This window comes from Nannospalax galili, unplaced genomic scaffold (genome assembly GCF_000622305.1).
Source record: "Nannospalax galili isolate Female #2095 unplaced genomic scaffold, S.galili_v1.0 scaffold591, whole genome shotgun sequence".
NCBI lineage: Eukaryota > Metazoa > Chordata > Mammalia > Rodentia > Spalacidae > Nannospalax > Nannospalax galili.
In genome coordinates this window covers 4098670-4111062 of record NW_008330926.1, presented here as the reverse complement: position 1 = coordinate 4111062, position 12393 = coordinate 4098670, and the positions used below count along the sequence as shown (strand labels likewise).

The following is a 12393-nucleotide window of genomic DNA, read 5'->3' as shown; positions in this document are numbered from 1 at the left end:
CGTTCCTCCCTTCTTCCTTCCTTCCTTTCCTCCTTCCTTCCTTCTTCCTTCCTTCCTTCCCTCCTTCCTTCCTCCTTCCTTCCTCCTTCCTTCCTTCCTTTCCTCCTTCCTTCCTTTCCTCCTTCCCCCTCCCTCTTTCTCTTTCTCTCTCTTTCCTTTCTTTCTTCATTTTATTTCATTTTTTTTTCATTTGAGATAGGGCCTCATGTAGTTCAGGTAGGCCTAGAACTTATATGTAGTCAAAGATGACCTTATATTTCTGGTTTCCCCACCTCTGCCTTCCAAGTGCTGGGATTATAGATGTGTGCCACCACATCTAGCTCCGTTTGCTCAAGTTTCTGAAGATAAATAGGCTTGCAGCTTGCTTGCTGGTCTTCCTGCGTCATTACCATAGCAGTGGGGCCCAGCATCCCCAGCATTCTTACTATAAGATCTTTTCCAGGCTCACTTTGGGGTCAGATCTCCCTAATCCTGTTGCACAGCTGAACCAATATAATCATTCTTAAGTCCTTGTCCAACATAAAGAATAAGATGTTTATTTACTGGATGCCTGTGTGTTAAAAAGGAGAAGAGATGATATTGCTTGGTCCTATTCCCACCCTTGCCACTTTCTCCCTGCCCTGACCCCAGAGACAGGGTTGTGCCCTGTCCCTGCCCCACACTGGGTGGCACACTGGAGAACATTACTCCTCTGTGGCTTTGTACTGTGGAGTCTTGTTCTTTCCTGTCTTGGAGGACCACGAGGAATAGGCTGGGGCATCAGGTGCCATCCTTGGTGGATGTGACTGTCGCCAGAGCTAGCCTCAGCTCTCTGTGGTGCCTACCTTTCTTCTGTGCCTGAAGAGCTGGAGGAAGCTTTCTGGATGGACCCTCTTTCTTCTCTCAACCATCCTGCTATGGCCTGGATTAGAAGCACTTAATTGCTAGATGTTATATGGAAATTTTTCTTTTTTGTCTTTTTGAGACAGGGTGTCCCGGAAACTCCAACTGGCATGGAACTGGTTATGTGGACTAGGCTGGCCTTGATCTCAGAGAGTCCTGCCTCTGCCTCCTGAGTGCTGGGATTAAAGATGTATGGCACCATGGCCGGGTTTAGGAAACCATTTGTTTTTTAATAAGATTTTGGATTAATTCTTTGAGAACTTCATAAAATTTACCCCCTCCCCATCTCTTCCCAAATCCACTCCCACCTCCCTACCTGCCCAACTTTGCATCCCTTTTTAAAAGCCTATCAAGTCCAATTTGTGTTGCCTAAATACTCTTGGGTGTGGGTCCACTTCCTGGAGCATGTTTGACCTACCTAGGAGGGGTCACACCCTTGAAGTAACCTGAGGTCCCTCTCCCAGCAGCTATCAGTTGCCAAGAGCTCCTCAGCTAGGGGTGGGACTTCGTGTCCCCTTCCCCTTCCATGATGGGATTTTTGTCTGGCTTGACCTTGCACAGGTCTTGGTGCATGATGTCACAACTGCTGTGAGTTTATATGTATCAGTCAGAGCTAGACTGTATTAACGTGTCCATCAGGTATGTGTGTGCACTTTGAGACCTGACACATCCCTTATGTGAATACTGAGCACAGTATAGCCTTGGTGGCCAACATCTGTTGTTGTGACCAACATCTGTTTTACCTTCTGTCCCCACAACTTCCTTCCCTCCCTCCCTCCCTTCTTCCTTCCTTTTATTTATTTAATTTATTGTTTTTATTTTATGTGTATGAGGGTATTGCCTGCATACATGTAAGTGCACCCGAGTCCTGCAGTGCCTGTAGAGGTCAGAAGACAGCACTGGATTCCCCTGGAACTGGAGTTACAGATGGTTGTTAGCTGCCATGTGGGTGCTGGGAATCAAACCTGGGTCCTCTGCAAGAACAGCCAGTACTCTTAGCCTCAGAGCCATCTCTCCAGCCCTGCTTCCTTTTTTCTTTTGAGGCAGGATCTTATGTAACCCAGCTTGGCCTTGAATTCACTATGAAGTCAAGGATGATCTTGAACTTCTGATCCTTCTGCTTCCCCATCCAAGTGCTGGGATTATAGGAGAATGCATATTGAACCCAGGGCCTTCTGCATACTAGGCGAGGACTCTACCATCTAAGTTATGTCTCCAGTCCCCAGCAACTTACTTTAGATAGTCATAGGCAGCTATAAGAAATCTTATTTAGGACTAGAGAGATGACTCTGAGGTTAAGATCACTGGCTGCTCTTGCAGAAGACCTGGATTCAAATTCCAGCACATGGCGACTAACAACTGTCTATAACTCCAGTTTCAGGGGATCCAATGCCCTCTCTGTCCTCTATAAACACTGTACAACACAGGTGTACTTACATACATGCATGCATAGCACTCATACACATAAAATAAATAAATCAAAAAATGAAAATGAAAGAAATCCCATTTGGAATTAGAGTGATGACTCAGCCATTGAGAGCACTTGCTGCTCTTCCAGAGGACTGAGTTCAGTTCCTACTATCCATGTTCAGTAGCTAACAACCATCTATAACTCCAATTCCCTTGCCTGTCCTCTGCAGACACCTACACACATATGGTACACACATGCACACACACACACACACACACACATTTTTCTTTACAAAAAAAGAAATCCTCTTGTTAGAATACACTTTCCCCCCATTTTCTGTCTTTGGTGTGCTAGGGATAGAACCTAGGGCTTTACATACCCTAAGAACGTGAGTACACACAGTCTGCCACTGGGGTACCTTCTTAGCCCAGTCCAAAAAATAGCTTCTTAAAAATTTTTTTTGGGCCAGGTGTGGCAGCATATGCCTTTAATCCCAGCACTCAGAGGCAGAAGCAGATGAATTTCTGTGAGATTGAGGCTAGCCTGGTCTACATACTGAGTTCCAGGCCAGACAGGGCTACATAGTGAAAACAAACAAACAAAACAAAATAAAATTGGTTTTGATTATGCTATAATGTGCATGATTTAACATTCACTTATAAAATTCTGGGTGGGGGAGGAGGTTGACCTTGAATTCTAGATCTTACATCAACCTCCTGAGTGCTGGGAACAGGCATGTACCAACACAGTTGGCTATTATGACCATTTTTGCTTGTTTTGTTTTGTGTATGTACATGTGTATGCCAGTGTGTGGGAGCTGGAGATCAGCACTAGGTGTTCCGTCCCCTTGTTTGTATTCTTTTGACAGAGTCTCTCCTAGTCACTATGTGGATCAGGCTAGCCTCGCTCTCACAAGGTCTCTAATTGACCTGGTATTTGCTAAGTGGCTTAGATTGGGCAAGTGGGCAAGCCACAGACCCCCATGCATCTGCCTGTCTCTACCTCCCCAACTATCCCAGAGTTGAGATTATAAACACATGCCCATGCTTGTTTTTTTTTTTTTGTTTGTTTGCTTTTTGTTTTTGGTTTTTTCTGACATGGGTTCTGGAGGATTATACTCAGATCCTTATGATTGCAAGGCAAGCACTTTACTGATCACACCCCGGCCCCTTAATTTAATCCGTTTTAAGTGTACAGTTCTGTGGCATTACGCACAGTCATGTTGCTGTACAACAGTGTCCACTGTCTGTTTCCAGAACTTTTTAGAAGTCCCTTTCCCTGCCCCTCGCAGCTTCCATTCAACTTTCTGGGTCTGTGTGTGTGTGTGTGTGTGTGTGTGTGTGTGTGTGTGTGTGTGTGTTGGGGGGTGTTTTTGAGACAGGGTCTCCCTGTAACCTCAGTTGACCTGGAACTCACTATGTAGACCAGGCTGGCCTCAATCTCACAGAGATATGCCTGCTTCTACCTCCCAAGTGCTGGGACTAAAGGCATGTGCCACTGTGTCCAGCTTACTTTCTGTTTTTGGGCTGGACTATTTTAAACACTTCCAGTTAAGTGGGGTCATATGGGAACCTTTTGTGTCTGACTTACCTCACTTAACTTGGTGGCTTCAAGGTCCGTTCCTGAAGTAGCATGCATGTCCAAATTTCCTTCCTTATAGAGACTGGGTGGTATCCTGTTGTACAGATACATCAAACTTTGTTTATCTGCATGTGTCAGTAGACACTGGGCTGCCTCTTCTGTCTGGTATGTCAATGATGCTGCTGTGAGCAGTCTACTGAGTTTCTGAGTTTAGTTCTTTCATGTACATACCCAGAAGTGGGACTGCTGGTTGTGTCACATGGGAATTTTATTTTTATTTTTCTGAGGAATGGCTACACTGCATTCCACAGTGGCTCTTTCACTTTAAGCTACTCCAAGGTTCTCAAAGATTCCATTTCTTTCCTAGCTCACCAACAGTAGTCCTCTCTGTCTCTGTCTCTCTCTTTGCCTCTCTATCTCTGTCTCTCTTCGTCTCTCTCTCTGTGTATCTGTCTCTCTCTCTTGCTGTTTCCCAGGCTGACCTCAAACTTCTGGGCTGAACCAATCCTTTTGCCTCAGCCTCCCCAGCAGCTGGGACTACAGGTATCTGCCACTTCGTCTAATACCAATTTTCCTTTAATAGTTGCCACTTCTGTTTTGTTTCATTGAGACAGTCTACAGGCATGCACCACCACACCCCACTGTATATCTCCTTTAGAGAAATTCAGTTCTTTCTGTGTAAGCCCAATACCGACCTTGCTGACCCTTGCTCTGTTCTTGGGGGTAACTCTGACAAGCCTCCTCTGAATTCTGGGTTTCCTAGAGGACCTACATCAGCTTGGGCTCCAACTCCCAGGATATCAATTGTATGAGATGATTTGTGGGTTCCTCACCTGTCTGGTCTCCTTGAATCTGTGGTGGAAAGTGGTGTTGCAGGTGGTATGGTAGGGGCCAACAGGCCAACTCGGGGTACAGTCTTGGATCCTTCAGCTTTGGACCACATGATGGAGTGACCACAAGAACTCAGACAGAGGGCTTGCCTCCTCCTCACATAAGCCAAGACTCAGCTTCCATCCTGGGTATGGGTGGTTTGGGAGCATCTTTAACCTAGTGGTAGGTCCAAGAGAGAAACCTCTGCATTCCTCTCCACTGAGGTCAGAACAACAGGGACATGAATGGCTCTGAAGCCAGAGAAGTTTAGGCGTCATACAACCAATATCCTGGGAACTAAGACTCAATTTTGGAAAATGAGACAGAAGCTGGAGCAGGAAGTTAGGTTCCTTGGATGCCCCAGTGCACTAGAAACTACATCCACGGCTCCCAGACCCCAAGGACCTTCAGCTCTCTAGGCTCTGACAAAAGGATGTCCCTGGCTCCCAGCCTAGGTGTGTGTGTAGTGGGGAGGGGGGCAGGAGTGGAGGTCACAGGAGTTACACTGGACCTGGGAATCTGGTTCGATGTCCCTGGCAAAGGTGATTTACCTCTTGGAGCCTTAGTCTTGTCATGCATAAAGTGGAGATGATACAGCCTTCTGAGGGTTTCTGACTTTAGTGAGAAAAAATTATTTAGAAATGGATCATGTGTGAGAGGTGTGGTGGGATTAGCAAGGGAGTGCAGTGCTGGTCTTAAGGTGAGGAGGGAGGGACTGGACATCTCAGAGGTGCTCTCTTGGGTGCCATTCTGAGCCTACTGAACCAGAATCTGGAGAGGCAAGTAGAGTGGGTAGTTTGAGGAATCTTGTGGTGATCTTAATATGTATTGGGGTGCCTTAAGGGGTACGTTAGAACTGTGGGCCCCACCATTCTCTTGGGCCGGGAGGTCTGGGTAAGCACACCTTGGAGGGCTGTAGGGCAGGAGTGGCAAAGGGGGCTTGGAGCTTGAGCACATGCTGTCCCCTTGAGGCTGAGCCTAGTCCCACATAGGCTGTGGTCCCTGCACAGTCTTCTGTGAGGAGTGAGAGTTCCAGACTCTACTGTCCCAGGTTTCTTGCTTAAGGTAGCAAAGTCAGCTCACTGTCCCCAGCCCTGCAGCAGTAGCCCTTGGATGTGATGCCGCTGGTGTTAGGATAAAAAAGCCAGGCTCCTGAACAGCAGAGATTCCCTGTGGATAGGGCACGGTTCAGAGCTCTCCAGAGTAGAGTGCCTCTTGAGGGTACTGACACTGAACTTGAAGATCCCCTTGAGGCCCTTTTCAAAGTGAATGTGAGGCAGCATGTCTGGAAAAGCCAGTTAGGATGTGAGTGTGACCTATGGTCACTTGGGGGGCTGAGACTAGGGAATAGTAAGTTGGAAGCCATGCGTAATAGGGTTATTTATGCTTCCAGAAAATCCTTTTAGCTCCCTTTCATAGTCTCTAAGAGTCAGAACACAGAGGCTGCAAAGGGTGCTGGAAGTTTGTACTTCATGTGACATGCCCTGAGGCTTGTAGTCCATAAACCTACTGCTTCAGTTTCCCTGCATTAAGAAACAGAAATGAGGGGGCTGGAGAGATGGCTCAGGGGTTAAGAACACTGGCTATTCTTGCAGAAGACCTGGGTTCTAATCTCAGAAGACTGGGGTTTGATTCCTAGCACCCACATCGCAGCTATGAACCATTCTTAATTCCAGTTCCAGGGGACTCTGATGCCTTCTGACCTCCGATGCACTGCATAACACAGTGCACTCACATACATGCAGATAATATACTCATACACATAAAATAAAAAATAAAAAATTTAAGAAATAAATAAATAAATAAAATATTTTTTAAAAATCCAGAAATGGGGGGGCGTGGTGGCACACACCTTTAGTCCCAGCATTCTAGAGGAAAAGGAGGCGGATCTCTGTGTGTTCAAGGCCAGCCTGGTCTACATAGGGAGTTTAGGCCAGCTGGGGCTACAGGGAGACCCTGTCTTTAAAAAAAACAAAAAAAGAAAAGAAAGAGAGATAGGGAGGGCTGGAGAGATGGCACAGTTGTTAAAAGCACTGACTGCTCTTGCTGAGGACTTGGGTTTGGTTCCCAGCACCACGTAGCTACCTACACTGGTCCTTAACTCCAGTTCCAGGGAATCTGATACCCTCTTCTGGCCTCTGCAGGTATTGCATGCACATGCATGTGGTGCTCTTACATACATGCAGGCAAAACACTCATATACATAAAATAAAAATAAATAAAATATTTTAAAAAGAGCAGAAACTGGCAAAAGAAAATGGGAGTCGAACCCTCCCTCCCCCTGCACCTGTGGCCATCTCACAGTTTATAGAAAGCAGTGAGACAGAGCTGGAATATATGTAAATTTAGCCTAGAGGCAAGCAACTGGTTCTTTCCTGGGGGCAAAGGAACTGGGGCTCCGGGTTCCCCCATCGTCTCTGTTCTTTGTTACAGAATGAGTTTTCTGTTCAAGCCAGAGCTGAGAACAATAGGGTCTTAAAGATGCCCCAATTTTCAAAATTTATTTGTATTTGTGGGTATGGGTGTACATACCATGTATGTATGGGTTCCTGTGGAGGACAGAAGACATTGTTGGATCTCCTGCAGCTGGAGTTACAGGTGGTTGTGAACCTCCCAACATAAGTTTTGAGAACAGAACAAAGGTCCTCTGGAAGTGCAGCAAGCATTTTTAACTGCCGAGTCATCTCTCCATCCAGTGCCCAAGATCTTCATTTTTGAAAAAGGAGAGGATCAGAGGTTTTATGGGATGTAAGATTCCCCACCCATTTGAGCCTGACAGAGCTCTCTTGTCCCTCAGTCCATTCCTTTGACAGTGGAGAGTGAAAGTTCTTTTTTGTTTTTTTTTTTTCTATTTTTGATCTTTTTGAGACAGGGTCTCCCTGTAGCCCCAGCTGTCCTGGAACTCACTATGTAGACTAGGCTGGTCTTGAACTCACAGAGATCCACCTGTCTCTGCCTCCCGAGTGCTGGGATTAAGCCACCACGCTTGAGTCAAAGGTTTTTGGATCCTTCTTTTCTTTCCTCCTCCTGGGTAGACCAAACTGGTCTGAAACTTATGTAGTTCAGACTGGCCTTGAACTATCTGAGATCTTTCTCTCTGCCTTAGCCTCTTTTTATTTATTTATTTATTTATTTATTTATTTAAATTTTGGCCTTTTTGAGACAGGGTCTTCCTGTAGCACCATTTGGCCTGGAACTTGCTATGTAGACCAGGCTGGCTTCAAACTCAGAGATCAGCCTGCCTCTGCCTCCCAGTGCTAGGATTAAAGGTGTGCTACCACCAAGCCCGTCTCTTAGCCTCTTATTATTTAATTTATTTTATTTAGTACACATGTGGAGGTCATAGGACAACTTGTTGGTTCTCTTCTACCAGGGATGGAACTCAGGTTGTCAGGCTTGTCAGCAAGTGCCTTTACCCACTGAGCCATCTTGCCTGCCAGCCTCAGCCTCTTGAGGGCTGGAATTCTGGGCCTGGGCTGCCACACCCAGCTAAGTGTCCTTTCCTTGGAGGTCAGCTTCAGTTCTGACTCTGGACTGTCTGTTAAACACAGTCATTTTGCAAGTGAAAGAGTTAGGAGTCCTGACAGCTGGAGGGGGGGCACCATAGCTCTGTAATACTTCCTCTAGTGGGGAGTGTCAGCAAGTGACCATGGTAACAGTTATAGTTTTGGGTGCTCCAGATAACTGGGTCCTCTGCTCTGGACTACCTGTGGCCATACCTTTCAAGTGTTCATTTTGTTCCTCTTGGTAGCACCCAAGTGGGATCTGCAGTTTCTGGAGAGATCTTGCCCAGTTCATCCTGCAGTGTGACCTCTCACTTTCTTTGTACGGTTTCTGCACCTTCCCTTGGTGCCCTAGACCCTCCCACCCATCCCCTGCACCTGGCACACAAAGCTTGTTTGGAGTCAGACTGTCCTGGGTCTAGCAGCTGGCTCTGCCTGTTGGCTACTAGGACCTTGGGGGAAGTCCCTAGTTCAGCCCTAGTTTGGTTATTTGTCATGCAGGAGTACTAACACCTGCCTCAAAGCCCCCAAACCCAACACCTGCCTCCCAGCACCATAAGGCTCATTGACATGCTAAGTGCCTGTCTAGAGCCAGCCCAGCAAACTGGCAGTAAACACCCAACTGGCTTTCACCCAGAACTCCTCTAAGTCTGCTGCTAGACTCTGGCTTCAGGTTTTCACGCCACCCTGATATCTGCTTGATTCCTCCCTCCTGACCCAATCTAAACCAAGCACCTGCTCTCCCAAGGTTCCCTCTGCCTGCCTGGCCCAGGGAAGTACCTACTGACACCCACATGGATCTTGTCTGCCAAAGTGAGGTCATTCGTTCTGTTACCAATAGAAAAGTATAGGCCTAGGGTACACTCCTGCAATCCCAGCACTCAGAAGGCTGAGGCAGAAACATGCCAAATTCTAGACCAGCTTGGGCTACATAGTAAGAGTCTATCTTCTTTTTGAGTTCTGGGATTAAAGATGTGCACTACCACACCCATCCTTACCTTTAAAAAAAAAAAAATTATGCCAGACATGGTGGTGCACGCCTTTTATCCCAGCACTCAGGAGGCAGAGGCAGGCAGATCTCTGTGAGTTCAAGGCCAGCATTGTTTACACAGTGAGTTCCAGGACAGCTGGGGCTACAGGGAGACCCTGTCTCAAAAAGACCAAAAAAAAAAAAAAGTTATTATTTTTATTTTATGTGTATGAGTCTATTGCTTGCATGTATGTAAGTGCACCTGTGTCGTGCGATGGCTGTAAAGGTCAGAAGAGGGTGTCAAATTCCCCTGGAGTTGTTAGCTACTATGTGGGTGTTTGGAATCAAACCAGGACCCTCTGCAAAGAGCAGCCAGTGTTCTTAACTGCTGAGCCATTTCTCTAGCCTAGTCCTTACCATTTTATAAAAGAAAATAAAAAGCAACATAAAAACACATGTAGCTACACATGTAGCTTCTGCTGTTGAAAGTTTCTAACTGAATGGGTTTCCAGTAGGCTGTTTATAAGAAGCCAGGCCTGTTACACACCAAGTTTACAAAGATACAATCCTTGAATTTGAGAAATGCTTAAACTAGGCTTTTTTTTTTTTTTTTCAAAACAAGGTTTCATGTATTTCAGGTTGGCCTCGAATTTGCTATGGAGCCAAAGATGTTTTGAACTTCTGATCTTCCCTCTACCTCCCCAGTGCTAGGATTCTAGGAGTGTACCCCAGGCCTGTGCCACCATGGCTAGTTTATTCAGTGCCAGGAATCAAACCCAGGGCCTCATGCATGTTAGACAAGCACCCTACCAACTGAACTACACCCCCAGTTCCAAAGTAGATATTTAAATAGAAAAAAGTCCATTCTTGGAGTCAGATAGACTTGATTTAAGTTGCAGGTTTGGGGGCTCGGGAAATGCTTGCTGTATAAGCATGAGGACTTGAGTTCAAATCCCTAGAACCCACTTAAAAAGCTAGGCATGACCACATGTGTGCTTATAACCCCAGTATGAGCAGGGAGGATATGTGTGGGGGACACAAGAGGATCACTGGGGTTCTGGCAGCCTAGCTTTGAGTCCAGGGAGAGACCCTGTCTCAGGGGAAGGAGGTTGAGAGTGACAGTGGGCATGCAACGTCTTCTGGCCTCCACATGCTTGCTTGGTGCACCCCCCCCATGTACATACATACCACTCGCACACATGCGCAGACACAGAGGAATAAAGAAATAAATAATTTTCAGCTTTGACATTTACCACTAAACTTCAGGCAAGTTATTTTCCTTTTTCTTGCTTTGGTTTCCCCATCTTTTTTTTGTTTTTGGTCTTTTTGAGACAGGGTCCCCATAGCCCCAGCTGTCCTGGAACTCACTATGTAGACCAGGCTGGCCTTGAACTCAGAGATCCACCTGCCTCTGCCTCCCAAGTGCTGGGATTAAAAGCGTGCGCCACCACACCCGGCAGTTTCCCCATCTTTAAGTTAAAAAAATTTTATTTATTGTGTGTGATATGTGTGTACTGTGTATGTGTGTATGTGATGTGCGTATGTGTAAGCTCAAAGTGTGTGAATACAGGCATGTGGGCCACAGTACGCATGTGGAGGTCCAAGGACACCTTTCAGGAGCTGATTCTCTCCTTCCCCTGTGGGCTCTGCGATGGAGCTCAGATCTTCAGGCTTTATGTGGCTGCTGCTTTTACCCAGTGAGCCATCTTGCTGGCACTCACCATCTTGAAAGCGGGGATCCCAGTCAGGTGTGGCGGCTCACATCTACAGTCTAGCACTTGAGAGGCTAAAGCAGATTGGCTGTGAATTCCAGGCCGGCCTGGGCTTTGGAATGTGACCTTGTCTCAAAAAAACGAAACTACAATGACAAAAACTCTAGACATTGAGGCAGATCTGTAATCCCAGCACTAGGGAGGCGGAGGCAGGAGGATCACTATGAGTTTGAGGTCAGCCTGAGTTACATAGACAGCTGGGGTTAAAATGAGAGAACTTGTTTCAAAATAAACAAGCTAACAGACCCAAACTGTGGGAGCTGGTGTGGTGGTTCACAGCTATAATCCTGGCACTCAGGAAGGTTGAGTTTAAGTTAAAGGTCAGCCTACGTAGGAGGTTCCGAGCCGAGCCCTCTTGGGCTATATAAGTCAGTTCATCCATCCATCCAGGTCCTAGTAGGACACAATGGGGTCCACTACCAGGGTTGTTAGGCCTATAGGGCTGGGGGGCGGGGCTAGAATGTTCCAGAAAATGCTGAGCATTGCTGGGTCTTGGAAATCCCTGGGCTGAATGCACTGATGGGTGACCATATTTTCTGTATAGTGGTACCTTTTTCTCCTGGTTTTAGATTTCATTCAAGCATCTTCGCCCATCCCATTCTCTGTTTTCCTTTTTTTTTTTTTTTCTTTTTGAGCCCTCCTTGTAGCCCCAGCTGTCCTGGAACTCACTATGTAGACCAGGATGGCCTTGAACTCACAGAGATACACCTGCCTCTGCCTCATGAGCACTGGGATTAAAGATGTGTGCCACCATGCCTGGCTATTTTTTTATTCTTATGTGTATGAGTATATTACCTGCAAGTATGTAAATGTACCCATGTTATGCAATGTCTGCGGAGGTCAGAAGAGGGCGTCAGATCCCCTGGAACTAGAGTTAAAGACAGTTGTTAGCCACCATGTGGGTGCTGGTAACTGAACCCAGGTCCTGTGCAAGAGTAGCCAGTGCTTAACCACTGAGCGGTCTCTCCAGCCCCTCCATGAGTCTTAACTCTTTTCATTGGCTGGGCTAGGAAGAACAGATTTGCTGGGTCCCTCCCACAAATTTGAGATCTAATTCTAGGCTAACTTGCTGTGTGATCTTAGACATTTTGCTTTCTCTCTCTGGGTCTGTTTCCTTTTCATACAATGAAAAGGGTGTGTGAGTTTTTTCTGACCCCTCCAGTGCTAAGGATGTGTCAGTTTCTTCTGGGGATTGTTAGTCCACAGGAACTTCTCTCCTAAGCAGAGGGGTGGTCACCATGACCTCCACCCCTTGGTGGCCTGTCCTTATTCTGCTCCTGGTTTAGAAATGCTTGATGTTTTATGTTTGGGGGTATTTTTAACTTTTTGATGGAAAAACAAGAAAATATGTTGAAATCTGGAGCATTCTACCCCTTGTGTGTCAAGGTCCCGAGTAGGGTCCCT

At 46.5% G+C, this 12393-nt stretch overlaps 1 protein-coding gene across 3 annotated transcripts in view; it reads left to right on the top strand.

Annotated features, from left to right (window-relative positions):
- The window catches only part of Il6r (interleukin 6 receptor), a 58160-nt gene that overhangs the window by 34068 nt on the left and 11699 nt on the right, over positions 1 to 12393 (top strand). The window lies entirely within an intron of this gene.